The sequence below is a fragment of the Schistocerca nitens genome, chromosome 7, assembly GCF_023898315.1.
Source record: "Schistocerca nitens isolate TAMUIC-IGC-003100 chromosome 7, iqSchNite1.1, whole genome shotgun sequence".
Classification (NCBI taxonomy): Eukaryota; Metazoa; Arthropoda; class Insecta; order Orthoptera; family Acrididae; genus Schistocerca; species Schistocerca nitens.
The window spans coordinates 306,746,361-306,752,599 of NC_064620.1; the positions used below are offsets into that span (position 1 = coordinate 306,746,361).

At 55.6% G+C, this 6,239-nt stretch overlaps 1 non-coding gene across 1 annotated transcript in view; it reads right to left on the reverse strand.

The window, feature by feature from the left end:
* Positions 1-1,491, reverse strand: part of LOC126197327 (small subunit ribosomal RNA) — a 1,908-nt gene extending 417 nt beyond the window's left edge. Inside the window, exon 1 of the ribosomal RNA XR_007539694.1 lies at positions 1-1,491. This exon is cut by the window's left edge and continues 417 nt beyond it. This is a non-coding gene — a ribosomal RNA (small subunit ribosomal RNA).
* Positions 1,492-6,239: the final 4,748 nt, after the last annotated feature.

Genomic DNA, 6,239 nt, shown 5'->3' on the forward strand with positions numbered 1-6,239 from the left:
CTAAGAAGAAAAGTAATCGCTGACAGCACGAAGGATGTCACGCGACTAGTTAGCAGGCTAGAGTCTCGTTCGTTATCGGAATTAACCAGACAAATCGCTCCACCAACTAAGAACGGCCATGCACCACCACCCACCGAATCAAGAAAGAGCTATCAATCTGTCAATCCTTCCGGTGTCCGGGCCTGGTGAGGTTTCCCGTGTTGAGTCAAATTAAGCCGCAGGCTCCACTCCTGGTGGTGCCCTTCCGTCAATTCCTTTAAGTTTCAGCTTTGCAACCATACTTCCCCGGAACCCAAAAGCTTTGGTTTCCCGGAGGCTGCCCGCCGAGTCATCGGAGGAACTGCGGCGGATCGCTGGCTGGCATCGTTTATGGTTAGAACTAGGGCGGTATCTGATCGCCTTCGAACCTCTAACTTTCGTTCTTGATTAATGAAAACATACTTGGCAAATGCTTTCGCTTCTGTTCGTCTTGCGACGATCCAAGAATTTCACCTCTAACGTCGCAATACGAATGCCCCCGCCTGTCCCTATTAATCATTACCTCGGGTTCCGAAAACCAACAAAATAGAACCGAGGTCCTATTCCATTATTCCATGCACACAGTATTCAGGCGGGCTTGCCTGCTTTAAGCACTCTAATTTGTTCAAAGTAAACGTGCCGGCCCACCGAGACACTCAATAAAGAGCACCCTGGTAGGATTTCAACGGGGTCCGCCTCGGGACGCACGAGCACGCACGAGGCGGTCGCACGCCTTCGGCTCGCCCCACCGGCAGGACGTCCCACGATACATGCCAGTTAAACACCGACGGGCGGTGAACCAACAGCGTGGGACACAAATCCAACTACGAGCTTTTTAACCGCAACAACTTTAATATACGCTATTGGAGCTGGAATTACCGCGGCTGCTGGCACCAGACTTGCCCTCCAATAGATACTCGTTAAAGGATTTAAAGTGTACTCATTCCGATTACGGGGCCTCGGATGAGTCCCGTATCGTTATTTTTCGTCACTACCTCCCCGTGCCGGGAGTGGGTAATTTGCGCGCCTGCTGCCTTCCTTGGATGTGGTAGCCGTTTCTCAGGCTCCCTCTCCGGAATCGAACCCTGATTCCCCGTTACCCGTTACAACCATGGTAGGCGCAGAACCTACCATCGACAGTTGATAAGGCAGACATTTGAAAGATGCGTCGCCGGTACGAAGACCGTGCGATCAGCCCAAAGTTATTCAGAGTCACCAAGGCAAACGGACCGGACGAGCCGACCGATTGGTTTTGATCTAATAAAAGCGTCCCTTCCATCTCTGGTCGGGACTCTGTTTGCATGTATTAGCTCTAGAATTACCACAGTTATCCAAGTAACGTGGGTACGATCTAAGGAACCATAACTGATTTAATGAGCCATTCGCGGTTTCACCTTAATGCGGCTTGTACTGAGACATGCATGGCTTAATCTTTGAGACAAGCATATGACTACTGGCAGGATCAACCAGGGAGCTGCGTCAACTAGAGCTGAGCAGCCGGCCGCCCGGGAGTGTGTCCCGGGGGCCCGCGCGAACACGCAAGCGTCCGCTCAATTATTCTGCAAACAGGAGGAGGCTGGGCTCCCCTGCACGATACACCTCGAAACCCTCTCAGGTCCCGGCGGCGCGCAGCGCCGTCCTAAGTACTTGGTCGGGTTCGAGAGAGGCGCAATCGCCCGGAGATAGGCGAGTAGACGCTTTCAGTGCGACCACCCGTGCCCCCAACTGAGCTTGCCGCTGCCGACAGAGGCCCGGGAGCGTGCTGTCGTGGTGTTGCCGGCGGGAGACAACACGCGGCCACAAACAGTGACCGGGCAGCTCCAACGCCAGCGCCACAGAGGGGCAGAGCCCCACTTGGGTGCCAAAGCGAACTCTCCCAGCACAGCGCACGCGCCAACACATCCGCACAGCTGCGATACAAACCACCTGCGAGAACCGCGGGGGCGACCGAGCAGCAGACGGCGTCGCGGCGCCGAGTGCCGGGCGGCGGCGCATCCTCAACGCACACAGTCCTCAATCGGACCAGCACACTGCAGATGTCCACCGCGCTTCGCACCGGGCCCGGGAGGACCCACTTTGGCCGCACGGCGCCGCGCGCTGGGTGCGCCGGCACGCAGATGCGCCGCCTGCCGCGTCCGTCAGCCGGCGCGCCTGCCACTGGGCGCCCCCACCAGCCGGCTGCCGCGCGTGCGCCCACGCAGCGCGCGGCCAGCACGCCGGGCGCCCCCCCCCTCACCGGCCGGGGACGGTCCCACCCAGCCACCGCCGCGTATCGCTTCATACCCACATGCCCACTCACGTTCGTGGGTATGACGGGTGTCGCTGAAGCAACCGGTTAATACCTGTACCGATCGTCGATATCAACGATTCACCTCCAGCGCGAACAACCGCGCAACAACGGATTTCCAGTTCATTTGCGTAACTTGGGCAGCAAACGTAGACATCCATCTACATTTGCGACTTCTACGAGTCTTGCATGCCTGGATGTTGTGTGTCACGACGCACTCCATCAGCATACATACACGCTGCGACGTGTGCACGAAAGAACACGTGGAAGGTGGCCAGCGTACGTATACGAATGCCATTGCACAGCTGCGAAGCGCATTCAACACGCGAACTCCTGACCGACGAGCTAGAGGTGACAGGAGGGGAGGGGGGGGCGGGGGCGATATACGTCCTATTGCAGTACACAATACAGTGGATAGCGGGACCATGTGGAAAGTAAGCAACACTCGCAAGATGTGAGGGTACGCACCGTAAAATGAATCAATACGCAGAACACCACAGTGTGCGCGAAGTGAACTATGTTGAGATGGTTGCAATTAGGCAACGCTACACACGAATTCCTAGAGTCATATAACTAACAATTACAGGGCAGGTTAGGGCGCAACGTAGGTTAGGTTAGGGCGCAACGTAGGTTAGGTTAGGGCGCAACGTAGGTTAGGTTAGGGCGCAACGTGGGTTAGGTTAAGGCGCAACTTGGGTTAGGTTAAGGCGCAACTTGGGTTAGGTTAAGGCGCAACTTGGGTTAGGTTAAGGCGCAACTTGGGTTAGGTTAAGGCGCAACTTGGGTTAGGTTAAGGCGCAACTTGGGTTAGGTTAGGGCGCAACTTGGGTTAGGTTAGGGCGCAACTTGGGTTAGGTTAGGGCGCAACTTGGGTTAGGTTAGGGCGCAACTTGGGTTAGGTTAGGGCGCAACTTGGGTTAGGTTAGGGCGCAACTTGGGTTAGGTTAGGGCGCAACTTGGGTTAGGTTAGGGCGCAACTTGGGTTAGGTTAAGGCGCAACATGGTTAGGTTAAGGCGCAACATAGGTTAGGTTAAGGCGCAACATAGGTTAGGTTAAGGCGCAACATAGGTTAGGTTAAGGCGCAACATAGGTTAGGTTAAGGCGCAACATAGGTTAGGTTAAGGCGCAACATAGGTTAGGTTAAGGCGCAACATAGGTTAGGTTAAGGCGCAACATAGGTTAGGTTATGGCGCAACATAGGTTAGGTTATGGCGCAACATAGGTTAGGTTAAGGCGCAACATAGGTTAGGTTAAGGCGCAACATAGGTTAGGTTAAGGCGCAACATAGGTTAGGTTAAGGCGCAACATAGGTTAGGTTAAGGCGCAACATAGGTTAGGTTAAGGTGCAACATAGGTTAGGTTAAGGTGCAACATAGGTTAGGTTAAGGTGCAACATAGGTTAGGTTAAGGTGCAACATAGGTTAGGTTAAGGTGCAACATAGGTTAGGTTAAGGTGCAACATAGGTTAGGTTAAGGGATGGTGTATGAAGGGATGGTGTATGAGGGGGGAGGGGACGAGGTTCGTTCATAGTGATGATGGTAAGTGGACGCCTGAGGCACCCTGAGATGTGTCACGTCAGGATGCACCTTTGGCTCAGGGGAGGTGGTGCGCCGGTTCCGTGGGTGTGGCAAGGGAGTGGCAGACCTGTGTCTTTCATTCCTGCCATTGCCTATATGCTGTGAGACAAGGCAGTGTGGTGGTGTTGGTTGCACCCCTGTGTAGGACATGTGTGGGTGTTTGTGGCTTATCTGAGTAATGATGGTTGTTGGAAGAGTGAGATATTCTGTTTTTGGGGTGGACCTCCTGGTTTTGTTATCATAGTGTGAATTGTGTAATGTGGCGGAGAGGATGCACTGGATGTTGTTCCATGCTGGTGCTTAGATATTTTGTCTGTGTCTGTTACAGGCAGAGAGTAGTGTGTGATAGAGTGTCTGGGTGACGTGTAGTTCGCATGTGTGCACAGACTGTCAGCATGTATAGGGACTGTTGTATGTCGTATGCCATCTATATTCCGATGGCTCTGCATCTATTAGTAATCAGCGCCATGTATCAGTTTAATCTGGTTGCGGTCACGCGGTGTTCTATCTCTGTACAGTAGTAGAGGTGCGACTGCACTACGTAGCTACCCCTCGCGGCAGCTTTCCCCGGTGTATGGCATATGATTATCGGCAATCAGTCGATTAGTGACAACTGGTCGTGTGACAACGTCACATGTCTGCGGGTGGGATACGCTACACCCTGCCTGTGGGTCAGGGCTCAGGAACGCTCTCCTGACGCTGAGCGCTCGGACCGTCATTACCCGTCTGAGTAATATATTGCGGAGCGCTTTTAGCCATTGCCCAGAGTCTTTGCGACTGCGAGTGCAACGCCCATGGGGATCGACATGGTTGGGGCGCTTTCTAGCTGATCGCTCGGCATCGGAATCCGTACTGAGCAACGCAATCGCGCACAGACTTGGAGCATGTGTAGGGACAGCGGGAATTTCGCATCTTGGATTAAACTCTTCATGAAACGGACGATATAGGGGTGGATTGCAACTTACGACTGCGAGAAGAGTCCGCCGTTCATCCGCTGGAGTTGTGAGTTGGGCTGTTGGGGTGGAGCACGTACGGGTGCGGGTGGAGTGATTGTCGGTCGACCACTTTCTGCGGCGCAGGCACTGGCGTCGGGGCTCCTGGGGTGGACAGAGGATGCCGTCTTTGTGGGTGGCGTCGGACAATGTGTACTGTGCGCCCATCGATGTCGTATTCAGCTTGGCGTCTCATAGATGGCGGTATCGCCGTTGCAGGAGGCCTAGATGGCGTTATTGTTTGTGGTGCGCTCGACATGGTGGATGTAGTGTTGCCAGATTCGCGTAGATGGCTGTATTGCATGTGGTTTCGTCGTATTTTCATAGGTGGCGATGCTGTGTGGTTGGCGTTGTTGCGTTCACTTCCTGTAGATGGAGGTGTCGTATCTGGGCTGCATGTCAATGTAGTGTCGTCACATTCCGAGAGATGTCGTTCTTGTGCCCCTCGGTGGCACTGTCAACGTCGTCCCACAGGGGGCGGTATGGTGGCGTCCCCAAATAGACGCCCTAGTGGCCTGGCTATTTCACAGATGGCGCTGTCGTATGTAACATACGTCGGTGTGCTGCCACCATTCTCCCCTTCTTTATATGGCATTTATTTATTGCTGCCGTCTAGTTCGCTGTCTACAGACTTATCACCACCCACACTAGCCGCCCCGGGGACTTGCCAACGACACACCCTATCCCACGTCTATTTTCTTGCGAAGCATCATGTGTTATTATATTTTATTTCACATCCATTGTTTAGAGGTATTGTCGTTCACCGTACGGCGGTGGACGCTGTGTTACCACACGCCGGGGGGGACGGCGAAAACGTACCGTTGACCGCCCGACACCGCCGCCTCCACGCGACGCGCCGACCGGTGGGCCGACACCGTCCGCCTGGCACCCATCACGGCACCCATCTCCGGCCGCCAACGCGATACGCTGTAGAGCGGCCGAACAATGCGCGCCCGGCCGCCGCCGCCGCCGCCGCCGCCTCCCCCGCGCGCACGGAGGCGGCACCCATCGCAGCGCCCGCGCCAGCGGCAGGCGGCCCGCGAACCGATACGCCCCAGTCCGCCGCACCCAATGCCAGGACCCTGGGTGCGGCGCGCCCGGCCGGACCGATACGCCCAGAGATGCGGCACACAAGAAACAAGCAAGGGGTGGGTGGGTGGGTGGGTGGGTGGGTGGGGGGGGGGGGCACACGTGCCCCTGGCGCCCAGCCGCGGGGGTCTCGTCTCGCGACAAGACGAATCCCCCAAGCTAGGGCTGAGTCTCAACAGATCGCAGCGTGGCAACTGCTCTACCGAGTACAACACCCCGCCCGGTACCTAAGTCGTCTACAGACGATTCCGAGTCCCGACATCGAAATATAGAC